Raw genomic sequence first — 19,324 nt, forward strand, 5'->3', positions numbered from 1 at the left:
GTTAGAGCAGAGGGGACTGAGAGGGACAGAGACTGGACAGACCTGGGTTAGAGCAGAGGGGACTGAGGGGGACAGAGACTGGACAGACCGGGGTTAGAGCAGAGGGGACTGAGAGCGTCAGAGACTGGACAGACTGGGGTTAGAGCAGAGGGGACTGAGAGGGACAGAGACTGGACAGACCGGGGTTAGAGCAGAGGGGACCGAGAGGGACAGAGACTGGACAGACCGGGGTTAGAGCAGAGGGGACTGAGGGGGTCAGAGACTGGACAGACCGGGGTTAGAGCAAAGGGGACTGAGAGGGTCAGAGACTGGACAGACTGGGGTTAGAGCAGAGGGGACCGAGAGGGACAGAGACTGGACAGACCGGGGTTAGAGCAGAGGGGACTGAGAGGGACAGAGACTGGACAGACTGGGGTTAGAGCAGAGGGGACTGAGAGGGACAGAGACTGGACAGACCTGGGTTAGAGCAGAGGGGACAGAGGGGGACAGAGACTGGACAGACCGGGGTTAGAGCAAAGGGGACTGAGAGGGTCAGAGACTGGACAGACTGGGGTTAGAGCAGAGGGGACTGAGAGGGACAGAGACTGGACAGACTGGGGTTAGAGCAGAGGGGACCGAGAGGGACAGAGACTGGACAGACTGGGGTTAGAGCAGAGGGGACAGAGGGGGACAGAGACTGGACAGACTGGGGTTAGAGCAGAGGGGACTGAGGGGGTCAGAGACTGGACAGACCGGGGTTAGAGCAGAGGGGACTGAGAGGGACAGAGACTGGACAGACTGGGGTTAGAGCAGAGGGGACTGAGAGGGACAGAGAGTGGACAAACTGGGGTTAGAGCAGAGGGGACGGAGAGGGACAGAGACTGGACAGACCGGGGTTAGAGCAGAGGGGTCTGAGAGGGACAGAGAGTGGACAGACTGGGGTTAGAGCAGAGGGGACTGAGGGGGACAGAGACTGGACAGACTGGGGTTAGAGCAGAGGGGACTGAGAGGGACAGAGAGTGGACAGACTGGGGTTAGAGCAGAGGGGACTGAGAGGGACAGAGAGTGGACAGACTGGGGTTAGAGCAGAGGGGACTGAGGGGGACAGAGACTGGACAGACTGGGGTTAGAGCAGAGGGGACTGAGAGGGACAGAGAGTGGACAGACTGGGGTTAGAGCAGAGGGGACTGAGAGGGACAGAGACTGGACAGACCGGGGTCAGAGCAGAGGGGACTGAGGGGGACAGAGAGTGGACAGACTGGGGTTAGAGCAGAGGGGACTGAGGGGGACAGAGACTGGACAGACCGGGGTTAGAGCAGAGGGGACTGAGAGGGACAGAGACTGGACAGACTGGGGTTAGAGCAGAGGGGACTGAGAGGGACAGAGACTGGACAGACTGGGGTTAGAGCAGAGGGGACTGAGAGGGACAGAGACTGGACAGACCGGGGTAAGAGCAGAGGGGACTGAGAGGGACAGAGACTGGACAGACTGGGGTTAGAGCAGAGGGGACTGAGAGAGACAGAGACTGGACAGACTGGGGTTAGAGCAGAGGGGACTGAGGGGACAGAGACTGGACAGACTGGGGTTAGAGCAGAGGGGACTGAGAGGGACAGAGACTGGACAGACCGGGGTTAGAGCAGAGGGGACTGAGAGGGACAGAGACTGGACAGACCGGGGTTAGAGCAGAGGGGACTGAGAGGGACAGAGACTGGACAGACCGGGGTTAGAGCAGAGGGGACTGAGAGGGACAGAGACTGGACAGACCGGGGTTAGAGCAGAGGGGACTGAGGGGGACAGAGACTGGACAGACCGGGGTAAGAGCAGAGGGGACTGAGAGGGACAGAGACTGGACAGACCGGGGTTAGAGCAGAGGGGACTGAGAGGGACAGAGACTGGACAGACTGGGGTTACAGCAGAGGGGACTGAGAGGGACAGAGACTGGACAGACCGGGGTTAGAGCAGAGGGGACTGAGAGGGACAGAGACTGGACAGACCTGGGTTAGAGCAGAGGGGACTGAGGGGGACAGAGACTGGACAGACTGGGGTTAGAGCAGAGGGGACTGAGGGGGACAGAGAGTGGACAGACCGGGGTTAGAGCAGAGGGGACTGAGAGGGACAGAGACTGGTCAGACCGGGGTTTGAGCAGAGGGGACTGAGAGGGACAGAGACTGGACAGACCGGGGTTTGAGCAGAGGGGACTGAGAGGGACAGAGACTGGACAGACTGGGGTTAGAGCAGAGGGGACTGAGGGGGTCAGAGACTGGACAGACCGGGGTTAGAGCAGAGGGGACTGAGAGGGACAGAGACTGGACAGACTGGGGTTAGAGCAGAGGGGACTGAGAGGGACAGAGACTGGACAGACCTGGGTTAGAGCAGAGGGGACTGAGGGGGACAGAGACTGGACAGACCGGGGTTAGAGCAGAGGGGACTGAGAGCGTCAGAGACTGGACAGACTGGGGTTAGAGCAGAGGGGACTGAGAGGGACAGAGACTGGACAGACCGGGGTTAGAGCAGAGGGGACCGAGAGGGACAGAGACTGGACAGACCGGGGTTAGAGCAGAGGGGACTGAGGGGGTCAGAGACTGGACAGACCGGGGTTAGAGCAAAGGGGACTGAGAGGGTCAGAGACTGGACAGACTGGGGTTAGAGCAGAGGGGACCGAGAGGGACAGAGACTGGACAGACCGGGGTTAGAGCAGAGGGGACTGAGAGGGACAGAGACTGGACAGACTGGGGTTAGAGCAGAGGGGACTGAGAGGGACAGAGACTGGACAGACCTGGGTTAGAGCAGAGGGGACAGAGGGGGACAGAGACTGGACAGACCGGGGTTAGAGCAAAGGGGACTGAGAGGGTCAGAGACTGGACAGACTGGGGTTAGAGCAGAGGGGACTGAGAGGGACAGAGACTGGACAGACTGGGGTTAGAGCAGAGGGGACCGAGAGGGACAGAGACTGGACAGACTGGGGTTAGAGCAGAGGGGACAGAGGGGGACAGAGACTGGACAGACTGGGGTTAGAGCAGAGGGGACTGAGAGGGACAGAGACTGGACAGACTGGGGTTAGAGCAGAGGGGACTGAGAGGGACAGAGAGTGGACAAACTGGGGTTAGAGCAGAGGGGACGGAGAGGGACAGAGACTGGACAGACCGGGGTTAGAGCAGAGGGGTCTGAGAGGGACAGAGAGTGGACAGACTGGGGTTAGAGCAGAGGGGACTGAGGGGGACAGAGACTGGACAGACTGGGGTTAGAGCAGAGGGGACTGAGAGGGACAGAGAGTGGACAGACTGGGGTTAGAGCAGAGGGGACTGAGAGGGACAGAGAGTGGACAGACTGGGGTTAGAGCAGAGGGGACTGAGGGGGACAGAGACTGGACAGACTGGGGTTAGAGCAGAGGGGACTGAGAGGGACAGAGAGTGGACAGACTGGGGTTAGAGCAGAGGGGACTGAGAGGGACAGAGACTGGACAGACCGGGGTCAGAGCAGAGGGGACTGAGGGGGACAGAGAGTGGACAGACTGGGGTTAGAGCAGAGGGGACTGAGAGGGACAGAGACTGGACAGACTGGGGTTAGAGCAGAGGGGACTGAGAGGGACAGAGAGTGGACAGACTGGGGTTAGAGCAGAGGGGACTGAGGGGGACAGAGACTGGACAGACTGGGGTTAGAGCAGAGGGGACTGAGAGGGACAGAGAGTGGACAGACTGGGGTTAGAGCAGAGGGGACTGAGAGGGACAGAGACTGGACAGACCGGGGTCAGAGCAGAGGGGACTGAGGGGGACAGAGAGTGGACAGACTGGGGTTAGAGCAGAGGGGACTGAGAGGGACAGAGACTGGACAGACTGGGGTTAGAGCAGAGGGGACTGAGAGGGACAGAGACTGGACAGACTGGGGTTAGAGCAGAGGGGACTGAGAGGGACAGAGACTGGACAGACCGGGGTAAGAGCAGAGGGGACCGAGAGGGTCAGAGACTGGACAGACTGGGGTTAGAGCAGAGGGGACTGAGGGGGACAGAGACTGGACAGACCGGGGTTAGAGCAGAGGGGACTGAGAGGGACAGAGACTGGACAGACTGGGGTTAGAGCAGAGGGGACTGAGAGGGTCAGAGACTGGACAGACCGGGGTTAGAGCAGAGGGGACCGAGAGGGACAGAGACTGGACAGACCGGGGTTAGAGCAGAGGGGACCGAGAGGGACAGAGACTGGACAGACCGGGGTTAGAGCAGAGGGGACTGAGAGGGACAGAGACTGGACAGACTGGGGTTAGAGCAGAGGGGACTGAGAGGGTCAGAGACTGGACAGACCGGGGTTAGAGCAGAGGGGACTGAGAGGGTCAGAGACTGGACAGACTGGGGTTAGAGCAGAGGGGACTGAGGGGGTCAGAGACTGGACAGACTGGGGTTAGAGCAGAGGGGACTGAGAGGGTCAGAGACTGGACAGACCGGGGTTAGAGCAGAGGGGACTGAGGGGGTCAGAGACTGGACAGACCGGGGTTAGAGCAGAGGGGACTGAGAGGGACAGAGACTGGACAGACCGGGGTTAGAGCAGAGGGGACTGAGAGGGACAGAGACTGGACAGACTGGGGTTAGAGCAGAGGGGACTGAGAGGGACAGAGACTGGACAGACTGGGGTTAGAGCAGAGGGGACTGAGAGGGACAGAGACTGGACAGACCGGGGTTAGAGCAGAGGGGACTGAGGGGGACAGAGACTGGACAGACCGGGGTTAGAGCAGAGGGGACCGAGAGGGACAGAGAGTGGACAGACCGGGGTTAGAGCAGAGGGGACCGAGAGGGACAGAGAGTGGACAGACCGGGGTTAGAGCAGAGGGGACCGAGAGGGACAGAGAGTGGACAGACCGGGGTTAGAGCAGAGGGGACCGAGAGGGACAGAGAGTGGACAGACCGGGGTTAGAGCAGAGGGGACCGAGAGGGACAGAGACTGGACAGACTGGGGTTAGAGCAGAGGGGACCGAGAGGGACAGAGACTGGACAGACTGGGGTTAGAGCAGAGGGGACTGAGAGGGTCAGAGACTGGACAGACCGGGGTTAGAGCAGAGGGGACTGAGAGGGTCAGAGACTGGACAGACTGGGGTTAGAGCAGAGGGGACTGAGAGGGACAGAGACTGGACAGACTGGGGTTAGAGCAGAGGGGACTGAGGGGGACAGAGACTGGACAGACCGGGGTTAGAGCAGAGGGGACTGAGGGGCACAGAGACTGGACAGACCGGGGTTAGAGCAGAGGGGACTGAGGGGGACAGAGAGTGGACAGACTGGGGTTAGAGCAGAGGGGACTGAGGGGGGCAGAGACTGGACAGACTGGGGTTAGAGCAGAGGGGACTGAGAGGGACAGAGACTGGACAGACTGGGGTTAGAGCAGAGGGGACTGAGGGGGACAGAGACTGGACAGACCGGGGTTAGAGCAGAGGGGACTGAGGGGCACAGAGACTGGACAGACCGGGGTTAGAGCAGAGGGGACTGAGGGGGACAGAGAGTGGACAGACTGGGGTTAGAGCAGAGGGGACTGAGGGGGGCAGAGACTGGACAGACTGGGGTTAGAGCAGAGGGGACTGAGAGGGACAGAGACTGGACAGACCGGGGTTAGAGCAGAGGGGACTGAGGGGGACAGAGACTGGACAGACCGGGGTTAGAGCAGAGGGGACTGAGAGGGTCAGAGACTGGACAGACCGGGGTTAGAGCAGAGGGGACCGAGAGGGACAGAGACTGGACAGACCGGGGTTAGAGCAGAGGGGACTGAGAGGGACAGAGACTGGACAGACCGGGGTTAGAGCAGAGGGGACCGAGAGGGACAGAGACTGGACAGTCTGGGGTTAGAGCAGAGGGGACTGAGAGGGACAGAGACTGGACAGACCGGGGTTAGAGCAGAGGGGACTGAGGGGGACAGAGACTGGACAGACCGGGGTTAGAGCAGAGGGGACCGAGAGGGACAGAGACTGGACAGACTGGGGTTAGAGCAGAGGGAACTGAGAGAGACAGAGACTGGACAGACTGGGGTTAGAGCAGAGGGGACTGAGAGGGACAGAGACTGGACAGACTGGGGTTAGAGCAGAGGGGACTGAGGGGGACAGAGACTGGACAGACCGGGGTTAGAGCAGAGGGGACCGAGAGGGACAGAGACTGGACAGACCGGGGTTAGAGCAGAGGGGACTGAGAGGGACAGAGACTGGACAGTCTGGGGTTAGAGCAGAGGGGACTGAGAGGGTCAGAGACTGGACAGACCGGGGTTAGAGCAGAGGGGACTGAGAGGGACAGAGACTGGACAGTCTGGGGTTAGAGCAGAGGGGACGGAGAGGGACAGAGACTGGACAGACCGGGGCTAGAGCAGAGGGGACTGAGAGGGTCAGAGACTGGACAGACCGGGGTTAGAGCAGAGGGGACTGAGAGGGACAGAGACTGGACAGTCTGGGGTTAGAGCAGAGGGGACTGAGAGGGACAGAGACTGGACAGACCGGGGTTAGAGCAGAGGGGACTGAGAGGGACAGAGACTGGACAGTCTGGGGTTAGAGCAGAGGGGACGGAGAGGGACAGAGACTGGACAGACCGGGGTTAGAGCAGAGGGGACTGAGAGGGACAGAGACTGGACAGACTGGGGTTAGAGCAGAGGGGACTGAGAGGGACAGAGACTGGACAGACTGGGGTTAGAGCAGAGGGGACTGAGAGGGACAGAGACTGGACAGACTGGGGTTAGAGCAGAGGGGACTGAGAGGGACAGAGACTGGACAGACCGGGGTTAGAGCAGAGGGGACTGAGGGGGACAGAGACTGGACAGACCGGGGTAAGAGCAGAGGGGACTGAGGGGGACAGAGAGTGGACAGACCGGGGTTAGAGCAGAGGGGACCGAGAGGGACAGAGACTGGACAGACCGGGGTTAGAGCAGAGGGGACTGAGGGGGACAGAGACTGGACAGACTGGGGTTAGAGCAGAGGGGACTGAGAGGGACAGAGACTGGACAGACTGGGGTTAGAGCAGAGGGGACTGAGGGGACAGAGACTGGACAGACTGGGGTTAGAGCAGAGGGGACCGAGGGGGACAGAGACTGGACAGACCGGGGTTAGAGCAGAGGGGACTGAGGGGGTCAGAGACTGGACAGACTGGGGTTAGAGCAGAGGGGACTGAGGGGGACAGAGACTGGACAGACCGGGGTTAGAGCAGAGGGGACTGAGGGGCACAGAGACTGGACAGACTGGGGTTAGAGCAGAGGGGACTGAGGGGGACAGAGACTGGACAGACCGGGGTTAGAGCAGAGGGGACTGAGAGGGACAGAGACTGGACAGACCGGGGTTAGAGCAGAGGGGACCGAGAGGGACAGAGACTGGACAGACTGGGGTTAGAGCAGAGGGAACTGAGAGAGACAGAGACTGGACAGACCGGGGTTAGAGCAGAGGGGACTGAGAGGGACAGAGACTGGACAGACCGGGGTTAGAGCAGAGGGGACTGAGGGGGACAGAGACTGGACAGACCGGGGTTAGAGCAGAGGGGACTGAGAGGGACAGAGACTGGACAGACTGGGGTTAGAGCAGAGGGGACTGAGAGGGACAGAGACTGGACAGACTGGGGTTAGAGCAGAGGGGACCGAGAGGGACAGAGACTGGACAGACTGGGGTTAGAGCAGAGGGGACTGAGGGGGACAGAGACTGGACAGACTGGGGTTAGAGCAGAGGGGACTGAGAGGGACAGAGACAGGACAGACCGGGGTTAGAGCAGAGGGGACTGAGGGGGACAGAGACTGGACAGACCGGGGTTAGAGCAGAGGTCACTGAGAGGGACAGAGACTGGACAGACTGGGGTTAGAGCAGAGGGGACCGAGAGGGACAGAGACTGGACAGACCGGGGTTAGAGCAGAGGGGACTGAGGGGGACAGAGACTGGACAGACCGGGGTTAGAGCAGAGGGGACTGAGGGGGACAGAGACTGGACAGACTGGGGTTAGAGCAGAGGGGACTGAGAGGGACAGAGACTGGACAGACCGGGGTTAGAGCAGAGGGGACTGAGAGGGACAGAGACTGGACAGACTGGGGCTAGAGCAGAGGGGACTGAGAGGGACAGAGACTGGACAGACTGGGGTTAGAGCAGAGGGGACTGAGGGGGACAGAGACTGGACAGACCGGGGTTAGAGCAGAGGGGACTGAGAGGGACAGAGACTGGACAGACTGGGGCTAGAGCAGAGGGGACTGAGAGGGACAGAGACTGGACAGACTGGGGTTAGAGCAGAGGGGACTGAGGGGGACAGAGACTGGACAGACCGGGGTTAGAGCAGAGGGGACTGAGAGGGACAGAGACTGGACAGACTGGGGTTAGAGCAGAGGGGACTGAGAGGGACAGAGACTGGACAGACCGGGGTTAGAGCAGAGGGGACTGAGAGGGACAGAGACTGGACAGACTGGGGTTAGAGCAGAGGGGACTGAGGGGGACAGAGACTGGACAGACCGGGGTTAGAGCAGAGGGGACTGAGGGGGTCAGAGACTGGACAGACTGGGGTTAGAGCAGAGGGGACCGAGAGGGACAGAGACTGGACAGACCGGGGTTAGAGCAGAGGGGACTGAGGGGGACAGAGACTGGTCAGACTGGGGTTAGAGCAGAGGGGACTGAGGGGGTCAGAGACTGGACAGACTGGGGTTAGAGCAGAGGGGACCGAGAGGGACAGAGACTGGACAGACCGGGGTTAGAGCAGAGGGGACTGAGAGGGACAGACACTGTACAGACTGGGGTTAGAGCAGAGGGGACTGAGGGGGACAGAGACTGGACAGACCGGGGTTAGAGCAGAGGGGACTGAGAGGGACAGACACTGTACAGACTGGGGTTAGAGCAGAGGGGACTGAGAGGGACAGAGACTGGACAGACCGGGGTTCGAGCAGAGGGGACTGAGGGGGACAGAGACTGGACAGACCGGGGTTAGAGCAGAGGGGACTGAGAGGGACAGAGACTGGACAGACTGGGGTTAGAGCAGAGGGGACTGAGAGGGACAGAGACTGGACAGACTGGGGTTAGAGCAGAGGGGACCGAGAGGGACAGAGACTGGACAGACCGGGGTTAGAGCAGAGGGGACTGAGGGGGACAGAGACTGGACAGACTGGGGTTAGAGCAGAGGGGACCGAGAGGGAAAGAGACTGGACAGACTGGGGTTAGAGCAGAGGGGACCGAGAGGGACAGAGACTGGACAGACCGGGGTTAGAGCAGAGGGGACTGAGAGGGACAGAGACTGGACAGACTGGGGTTAGAGCAGAGGGGACCGAGAGGGACAGAGACTGGACAGACTGGGTTTAGAGCAGAGGGGACCGAGAGGGACAGAGACTGGACAGACCGGGGTTAGAGCAGAGGGGACTGAGGGGGACAGAGACTGGACAGACTGGGGTTAGAGCAGAGGGGACTGAGGGGGACAGAGACTGGACAGACCGGGGTTAGAGCAGAGGGGACTGAGGGGGACAGAGACTGGACAGACTGGGGTTAGAGCAGAGGGGACTGAGAGGGACAGAGACTGGACAGACCGGGGTTAGAGCAGAGGGGACTGAGAGGGACAGAGACTGGACAGACCGGGGTTAGAGCAGAGGGGACTGAGAGGGACAGAGACTGGACAGACCGGGGTTAGAGCAGAGGGGACTGAGAGGGACAGAGACTGGACAGACTGGGGTTAGAGCAGAGGGGACTGAGAGGGACAGAGACTGGACAGACTGGGGTTAGAGCAGAGGGGACCGAGAGGGTCAGAGACTGTGCTGTATAAAATTATTGAGGGGCGTAGAAACTTTCGTCAAGAAGTAAAGTTTCCCTTGGATACAGGGATCAGAGAGCAGGGGGACAGATTTAAGGGAAGGTGCAGACGTTTTCAAGGGAATATGAGGAAACCCCCTTTTACCCGGAAGATGGTGGGGATCTGGATCTAACTGTCCCTATATAAAGGCAGAACCCCACATCACACTGAAGAGGCATGCAGATGGGATTTTACAATCAGTCCTTCACGCCAATGCATACAGAATGATGGGCCTCATGGTATTTGAAGAGGTGGTTAGTGACCAGCGTGGACATGATGACCTAGAGATCTCTCTATTACCCACGACCTTGTTGAACTGAGAATGTGAACACACTGACAATGATGTACACAACGATGCTGTTATTTGCAATGCCTGTGTCACAGTCAGCAACTGCCTGTCCTGACCTGAAGAGCGATTCATTCCCTTTAACTACGGACTCTTGCTGTGTTTGTTTTCAGTCAGGACTGTTCCTGGTTCAATACTCATCAGCAAACTCTCAATGGACTGTGTGTAGGTGGGACATGGGTGACAGAGCTGAGGAAAGAGGAGTTGCAGAGACAATATTTTGACGAGAGAAAGAGAGAGAGAGAAACAGAGAAGGTCAACAAAAGATGCAGGGCATGGTACTGCGTGGAGAGCGAGGGAACGGTCAATGATCCGGGAAGTGGCCGTGTAAATGGCCCTCAATCCCTGGAGGAGCTTTCATTCTGAAATATTTCTCTTGTGGCTGATCTGATGGCCTGTGTGGCAGCATTGGGATAGGGGAACAGTTAGATTTCACACACAGGCTCTGGTCCTGGGGGACCGACTCATCACTGACAGGAACCAGGGGAAGGTCTGACCTCAGGCCATGCCCGGGAGGTTGCAATGTGGCCCTCGCCACTCTAGAGGGTGAGCAAGAGTTCCTAAAGAAGGAGGGATCTTGCTCTCTCACGCCCTCGGTGTCTGTCCTCCGTGTGGTGCAGTGTTCCAGTGAATCACAGCAGCTACAGCAGCAGCAACAACATCTCCTGTTCACACCAGACACCTCTGCAGTCCCTTGGGCTCAACACCTTTAAACGGTGAACCACTTGTGGCTCGGTGGTTAGCACTGCTGCCTCATAGTCCCAGGTTCGATTCCAGCCTCGGGCGACTGACTGTGAGGAGTTTGCACATTCTCCCCGTGTCTGCGTGGGTTTCCTCCCTCAATCCAAAGATGTGCAGGTCAGGGTGGATTGGCCATAGGGAATGCTCTCTCTGCCTGTGGATGCTGCCTGACCTGCTGGGATCTCCAGCACTTGCTGTTCCCAATCCCAAGTTCCAGTATCTGCAGGAATGTGTTCCTCTCACTTATCCCAAAGGGCTTCCGAGCTGATGACTTACGATTGAGTCCCAATGTTCGGAATGTTGTGTAAAGTTCTGGGATCACCGGGAGGGTGTGGAGAGGGCACAGAGTTGGGTTCACCAGGATGTTGCCTGGCATGGAGGGGTACTAGCTCCAAGGAGAGATTGGGCAAAATGGGTTTGTTTTCACTTGAATGTCTCAGCATGAAGGGGGTGACCTGGCTGGTGTTTCCAAAATTATCAGAGGCACAGAGAGAGAGATAGAGAGAGAGAGAATGGATAGTTGGAGTCTTTTTCCCAGGGTAGAAATGTTAAAGACTAGGGAACATAGGTTGAAGGTAAAAGGGGAGATGTTTAAGCATATGCGAGGCAAGATAATCTTTTGACGTGGAGGGTGGTAAGTGCCTGGAATGTGTTCCCAGAGAAAGTGGTGGAGACAGATCCAGGAGCAATGTTTCAGAGACACTGACAGATATAGGGGTAGACAGGGAATACAGGCAAAAGACTTTGACTTCAGATCAGCAAAATGAGCCAATACAGTTTGATGGGCTGAAGGGTTTGTGAACAGTTAGGGGCAGCATGGTGACACAGTGGTTAGCACTGTTGCCTCACAGCACCAGAGACCCCGGTTCAGTTCCCGCCTCAGGCGACTGACTGTGTGGAGTTTGTACATTCTCCCTGTGTCTGTGTGGGGTTCCTCCCACAGTCCAAGGATGTGTAGATCAGGGTGAGTTGGCCATAGGGAAATTGCCCGTAGTGTTCAGGGATGGGCAGGTTATGTGCATTAGTCAGGGGGTAAATGTATAGTATTAGTGGAATGGGTCGGGGTGGGTTACTGTTCAAGGGTCAGTGTGGACTTTTGGGCAGAATGGCCTGTTTCCATCCTGTGGGGATTCCAAGTATCAAAGAGACAGTGAGTTTAACAGCTTATCCAAAGGACAGTGCGGCACTCCCTCAGCACTGACCCTCCGACAGTGCGGCACTCCCTCAGTACTGACCCTCCGACAGTGCGGCACTCCCTCAGTACTGACCCTCCGACAGTGCGGCACTCCCTCAGCACTGACCCTCTGACAGTGCGGCACTCCCTCAGCACTGACCCTCCGACAGTGCGGCACTCCCTCAGCACTGACCCTCCGACAGTGCGGCACTCCCTCAGCACTGACCCTCCGACAGTGCGGCACTCCCTCAGCACTGACCCTCCGACAGTGCGGCACTCCCTCAGCACTGACCCTCCGACAGTGCGGCACTCCCTCAGCACTGACCCTCCGACAGTTCAGCACTCCCTCAGCACTGACCCTCCGACAGTTCAGCACTCCCTCAGCACTGACCCTCCGACAGTTCAGCACTCCCTCAGTACTGACCCTCCGACAGTTCAGCACTCCCTCAGTACTGACCCTCTGACAGTGCGGCACTCCCTCAGTACTGACCCTCTGACAGTGCGGCACTCCCTCAGCACTGACCCTCCGACAGTGCAGCACTCCCTCAGCACTGACCCTCCGACAGTGCAGCACTCCTTCAGTACTGACCCTCCGACAGTTCAGCACTCCCTCAGCACTGACCCTCTGACAGTGCGGCACTCGCTCAGCACTGACCCTCCGACAGTGCGGCACTCCCTCAGTACTGACCCTCCGACAGTGCCCACTCCCTCAGCACTGACCCTCTGACAGTGCGGCACTCCCTCAGTACTGACCCTCCGACAGTGCAGCATTCCTTCAGTACTGACCCTCCGACAGTGCGGCACTCCTTCAGTACTGACCCTCCGACAGTGCGGCACTCCCTCAGCACTGTCCCTCTGACAGTGCGGCACTCTTCAGTACTGACCCTCCGACAGTGCAGCACTCCTTCAGTACTGACCCTCTGACAGTGCGGCACTCCCTCAGCACTGTCCCTCTGACAGTGCGGCACTCCTTCAGTACTGACCCTCCGACAGTGCGGCACTCCTTCAGTACTGACCCTCCGACAGTGCGGCACTCCCTCAGTACTGACCCTCCGACAGTGCGGCACTCCCTCAGTACTGACCCTCTGACAGTGCGGCACTCCCTCAGCACTGACCCTCTGACAGTGCAGCACTCCCTCAGTACTGACCCTCTGACAGTGCGGCACACCCTCAGCACTGACCCTCTGACAGTGCGGCACTCCCACAGCACTGACCCTCCGACAGTGCGGCACTCCTTCAGCACTGACCCTCCGACAGTGCGGCACTCCTTCAGTAATGACCCTCTGACAGTGCGGCACTCCCTCAGCACTGTCCCTCTGACAGTGCGGCACTCCTTCAGTACTGACCCTCCGACAGTGCGGCACTCCTTCAGTACTGACCCTCCGACAGTGCGGCACTCCCTCAGCACTGACCCTCTGACAGTGCAGCACTCCCTCAGCACTGACCCTCTGACAGTGCGGCACACCCTCAGCACTGACCCTCTGACAGTGTGGCACTCCCACAGCACTGACCCTCCGACAGTGCGGCACTCCTTCAGCACTGACCCTCTGACAGTGCGGCACTCCCTCAGTACTGACCCTCTGACAGTGCGGCACACCCTCAGCACTGACCCTCCGACAGTGTGGCACTCCCTCAGCACTGACCCTCCGACAGTGCGGCACTCCCTCAGCACTGACCCTCCGACAGTGCGGCACTCCCTCAGCACTGACCCTCCGACAGTGCGGCACTCCCTCAGCACTGACCCTCCGACAGTGCGGCACTCCCTCAGCACTGACCCTCCGACAGTGCGGCACTCCCTCAGCACTGACCCTCCGACAGTGCGGCACTCCCTCAGCACTGACCCTCCGACAGTGCGGCACTCCCTCAGCACTGACCCTCCGACAGTGCGGCACTCCCTCAGCACTGACCCTCCGACAGTGCGGCACTCCCTCAGCACTGACCCTCCGACAGTGCGGCACTCCCTCAGCACTGACCCTCCGACAGTGCGGCACTCCCTCAGCACTGACCCTCCGACAGTGCGGCACTCCCTCAGCACTGACCCTCCGACAGTGCCCACTCCCTCAGCACTGACCCTCTGACAGTGCGGCACTCCCACAGTACTGACCCTCCGACAGTGCAGCATTCCTTCAGTACTGACCCTCCGACAGTGCGGCACTCCCTCAGTACTGACCCTCCGACAGTGCAGCACTCCTTCAGTACTGACCCTCCGACAGTGCGGCACTCCTTCAGTACTGACCCTCCGACAGTGCAGCACTCCTTCAGTACTGACCCTCCGACAGTGCAGCACTCCCTCAGTACTGACCCTCCGACAGTGCGGCACTCCCTCAGCACTGACATTCCTCCAGTGAGAGCCAGTGTACGTGGGACTCTCCCCAAGTGAGAGTCTGTGTGTGAGTGTGGGACTGTATTCCAGTGAGAGTCAGTGTGTGTGGGACTATACCCCAGTGAGAGTCTGTGTGTGAGTGTGGGACTGTATTCCAGTGAGAGTCAGTGAGTGTGGGACTATACCCCAGTGAGAGTCAGTGAGTGTGGGACTATACCCCAGTGAGAGTCTGTGTGTGAGTGTGGGACTGTATTCCAGTGAGAGTCAGTGAGTGTGGGACTACACCCCAGTGAGAGTCAGTGAGTGTGGGACTATACCCCAGTGAGAGTCAGTGTGTGTGGGTCTGTACCCCAGTGAGAGTCTGTGTGTGAGTGTGGGACTGTACCCCAGTGAGAGTCAGTGAGTGTGGGACTATACCCCAGTGAGAGTCAGTGTGTGTGTGAGACTGTACCCCAGTGAGAGTCAGTGTGTGTGTGGGTCTGTACCCCAGTGAGAGTCAGTGTGTGTGGGTCTGTACCCCAGTGAGAGTGAGTGTGTGTGTGGGTCTGTACCCCAGTGAGAGTCAGTGTGTGTGGGTCTGTACCCCAGTGAGAGTCAGTGAGTGTGGGACTATACCCCAGTGAGAGTCAGTGTGTGTGTGAGACTGTACCCCAGTGAGAGTCAGTGTGTGTGTGGGTCTGTACCCCAGTGAGAGTCAGTGTGTGTGGGTCTGTACCCCAGTGAGAGTGAGTGTGAGTGTGGGTCTGTACCCCAGTGAGAGTCTGTGTGTGAGTGTGGGACTGTACCCCAGTGAGAGTCAGTGAGTGTGGGACTATACCCCAGTGAGAGTCAGTGTGTGTGTGAGACTGTACCCCAGTGAGAGTCAGTGTGTGTGTGGGTCTGTACCCCAGTGAGAGTCAGTGTGTGTGGGTCTGTACCCCAGTGAGAGTGAGTGTGTGTGTGGGTCTGTACCCCAGTGAGAGTCAGTGTGTGTGGGACTGTACCCCAGTGAGGGTCAGTGTGTGTGTGGGTCTGTACCCCAGTGAGAGACAGTGTGTGTGGGTCTGTACCCCAGTGAGAGTCAGTGTGTGTGTGGGTCTGTACCCCAGTGAGAGTCAGTGTGTGTGTGGGTCTGTACCCCAGTGAATGTCAGTGTGTGTGTGGGACTGTACCCCAGTGAGGGTCAGTGTGTGTGTGGGTCTGTAGCCCAGTGAATGTCAGTGTGTGTGAGTCTGTACCCCAGTGAGGGTCAGTGTGTGTGTGGGACTGTACCCCAGTGAGAGTCAGTGTGTGTGGGACTGTACCCCAGTGAGAGACAGTGTGTGTGGGACTGTACCCCAGTGAGTGTCAGTGTGTGTGTGTGGGTCTGTACCCCAGTAAGAGTCAGTGTGTGTGTGGGACTGTACCCCAGTGAGAGTCAGTGTGTGTGGGACTGTACCCCAGTAAGAGTCAGTGTGTGTGGGACTGTACCCCAGTGAGAGTCAGTGTGTGTGTGGGTCTGTACCCCAGTGAGAGTCAGTGTGTGTGTGGGTCTGTACCCCAGTGAGTGTCAATGTGTGTGTGGGTCTGTACCCCAGTGAGAGTCTGTGTGTGTGGGACTGTACCCCAGTGAATGTCAGTGTGTGTGTGGGTCTGTACCCCAGTGAGGGTCAGTGTGTGTGGGAATGTACCCCAGTGAGTGTCAGTGTGTGTGTGGGTCTGTACCCCAGTGAGAGTCAGTGTGTGTGGGTCTGTACCCCAGTGAGAGTCAGTGTGTGTGTGGGTCTGTACACCAGTGAGAGTCAGTGTGTGTGTGGGTCTGTACCCCAGTGAGAGTCAGTGTGTGTGTGGGACTGTACCCCAGTGAGGGTCAGTGTGTGTGTGCCTGTACCCCAGTGAGAGTCAGTGTATGTGGGTCTGTACCCCAGTGAGAGTCAGTGTGTGTGTGTGGGTCTGTACCCCAGTGAATGTCAGTGTGTGTGGGTCTGTACCCCAGTGAGAGTCAGTGTGTGTGGGGGACTGTACCCCAGTGAGAGTCAGTGTGTGTGGGACTGTACCCCAGTGAGAGTCAGTGTGTGTGGGACTGTACCCCAGTGAGAGTCAGTGTGTGTGGGTCTGTACCCCAGTGAGAGTCAGTGTGTGTGGGACTGTACCCCAGTGAGTGTCAATGTGTGTGTGGGTCTGTACCCCAGTGAGAGTCAGTGTGTGTGGGACTGTACCCCAGTGAGTGTCAGTGTGCGTGTGGGTCTGTACCCCAGTGAGGGTCAGTGTGTGTGGGAATGTACCCCAGTGAGTGTCAGTGTGTGTGTGGGTCTGTACCCCAGTGAGAGTCAGTGTGTGTGGGTCTGTACCCCAGTGAGGGTCAGTGTGTGTGGGAATGTACCCCAGTGAGTGTCAGTGTGTGTGTGGGTCTGTACCCCAGTGAGAGTCAGTGTGTGTGTGGGACTGTACCCCAGTGAGTGTCAGTGTGTGTGTGGGTCTGTACCCCAGTGAGAGTCAGTGTGTGTGTGGGTCTGTACCCCAGTGAGAGTCAGTGTGTGTGTGGGACTGTACCCCAGTGAGGGTCAGTGTGTGTGGGTCTGTACCCCAGTGAGAGTCAGTGTGTGTGGGTCTGTACCCCAGTGAGAGTCAGTGTGTGTGTGTGGGACTGTACCCCAGTGAGAGTCAGTGTGTGTGTGGGTCTGTACCCCAGTGAATGTCAGTGTGTGTGGGTCTGTACCCCAGTGAGAGTCAGTGTGTGTGGGGGACTGTACCCCAGTGAGTGTCAGTGTGTGTGGGACTGAACCCCAGTGAGAGTCAGTGTGTGTGGGGGACTGTACCCCAGTGAGAGTCAGTGTGTGGGTCTGTACCCCAGTGAGAGTCAGTGTGTGTGAGTCTGTACCCCAGTGAGTGTGTGTGTGTGGGTCTGTACCCCAGTGAGGGTCAGTGTGTGTGGGTCTGTACCCCAGTGAGAGTCAGTGTGTGTGGGTCTGTACCCCAGTGAGAGTCAGTGTGTGTGGGTCTGTACCCCAGTGAGGGTCAGTGTGTGTGTGGGTCTGTACACCAGTGAGAGTCAGTGTGTGTGGGTCTGTACCCCAGTGAGTGTGTGTGTGTGGGTCTGTACCCCAGTGAGGGTCAGTGTGTGTGGGTCTGTACCCCAGTGAGTGTGTGTGTGTGGGTCTGTACCCCAGTGAGGGTCAGTGTGTGTGGGTCTGTACCCCAGTGAGTGTGTGTGTGTGTGGGTCTGTACCCCAGTGAGGGTCAGTGTGTGTGGGTCTGTACCCCAGTGAGGGTCAGTGTGTGTGGGTCTGTACCCCAGTGAGTGTGTGTGTGTGGGTCTGTACCCCAGTGAGTGTGTGTGTGTGGGTCTGTACCCCAGTGAGAGTCAGTGTGTGTGGGTCTGTACCCCAGTGAGTGTGTGTGTGTGGGTCTGTACCCCAGTGAGAGTCAGTGTGTGTGGGTCTGTACCCCAGTGAGGGTCAGTGTGTGTGGGTCTGTACCCCAGTGAGTGTGTGTGTGTGGGTCTGTACCCCAGTGAGGGTCAGTGTGTGTGGGTCTGTACCCCAGTGAGTGTGTGTGTGTGGGTCTGTACCCCAGTGAGGGTCAGTGTGTGTGGGTCTGTACCCCAGTGAGGGTCAGTGTGTGTGGGTCTGTACCCCAGTGAGTGTGTGTGTGTGGGTCTGTACCCCAGTGAGGGTCAGTGTGTGTGGGTCTGTACCCCAGTGAGGGTCAGTGTGTGTGGGTCTGTACCCCAGTGAGGGTCAGTGTGTGTGGGTCAGTACCCCAGTGAGTGTGTGTCTGTGGGTCTGTACCCCAGTGAGGGTCAGTGTGTGTGTGTGGGTCTGTACCCCAGTGAGGGTCAGTGTGTGTGGGTCTGTACCCCAGTGAGGGTCAGTGTGTGTGGGTCTGTACCCCAGTGAGGGTCAGTGTGTGTGGGTCTGTACCCCAGTGAGGGTCAGTGTGTGTGGGTCTGTACCCCAGTGAGGGTCAGTGTGTGTGGGTCTGTACCCCAGTGAGGGTCAGTGTGTGTGGGTGGGCTTTCCCTCTGGGGAGGCTCAGTAGACGTGGTGCCCGGACCCCATTATCTCGCCCAGGGCTGACCGTGAAAGCCCGAGAGAGTGGGCTGCCTGAATCTCCGTCTCTGTGTCACAGCCACCTTCTCTCTGCTTTGCTGGTTCTGATAATGTGCTGTTCCCACACGGTATCTACAGTGAATATCCCAGCTCTACTCACCGTGGAAGGGCCAATCCTCATACTGATGGAGTGGGAGTCTGGTGGAGCGTGGAGCTGGAGGGGATCAATCCCCAGAGTTTGGTCAATCCGAGCCGCTGCGATGTGGATTCCAGCTCCACTTCAAGGTTTGATCGCTGAGAACGAGGGCTGCAGTTACCGTGGCATGTAGCACCCGGAGCTGACTGAAACCACCACTTCCCCTTCACAACCAGAAACGCGACAGTTCAACCAGCCGCTTACGTGGCTGGATTGGGCGGGCAGCGGGAGGGGTGTCTTCCTCAGGGTCTGGCCCTGTCAATCTCCCACTCTCACCCTGAGGAATGCCCGCTGAGACCACTCCCACAGAGACCTCACCCAACTCCCCCGATAACCTGGAGGGGTTTATCCAATCCTGAGAGAGGGTACTGTCACTCTCAAATGCCACTTGCTTTCCAGTTTCAGATGCTGACAGTAGGTCTGTGCTGAACGCACACAAACCCAGCCATTGCTGAGGCCATGGGGGGAGGGGGGGGGAAGCATCGCTTCGAATATCTTCCCATTGTTTCCCAGAACGTTATCACGCAGGATAACTTGCTGGATTTGTCATTGGATGTGAGGGTCACTGGCTGGGCCCAGGATTTATCGCCCTGTCCCTAGTTGCCCCTTGAGAAGGTGGGGGGTGAGCTGCCTTCCTGAACTGCTGCAGTCCCTATGCTGTAGGGTAGACCCACAATGTCCTGGGGGAGGGAATTCCAGGATTCTGACCCAGTGACACTGAGATCAATTTCTGAGTCAGGATGGTGGCTGGCTTTATAGAGTCATCATGGAGTCAGACAGTACGGAAAAGAGGTCTCTCAGCCC

The 19,324-nt window shown here is 58.4% G+C and overlaps 1 protein-coding gene across 1 annotated transcript in view; it reads right to left on the bottom strand.

Annotated features, from left to right (window-relative positions):
- Positions 1–18,639, bottom strand: part of LOC140467945 (zinc finger protein Gfi-1b-like) — a 110,955-nt gene extending 92,316 nt beyond the window's left edge. Inside the window, exon 1 of the mRNA XM_072564026.1 lies at positions 18,485–18,639. The gene's annotated coding sequence lies outside the window, so the exon portion shown is untranslated. The remainder of the gene's footprint in view (positions 1–18,484) is intronic.
- Positions 18,640–19,324: the final 685 nt, after the last annotated feature.

This window comes from Chiloscyllium punctatum, chromosome 46 (assembly GCF_047496795.1).
Source record: "Chiloscyllium punctatum isolate Juve2018m chromosome 46, sChiPun1.3, whole genome shotgun sequence".
NCBI lineage: Eukaryota > Metazoa > Chordata > Chondrichthyes > Orectolobiformes > Hemiscylliidae > Chiloscyllium > Chiloscyllium punctatum.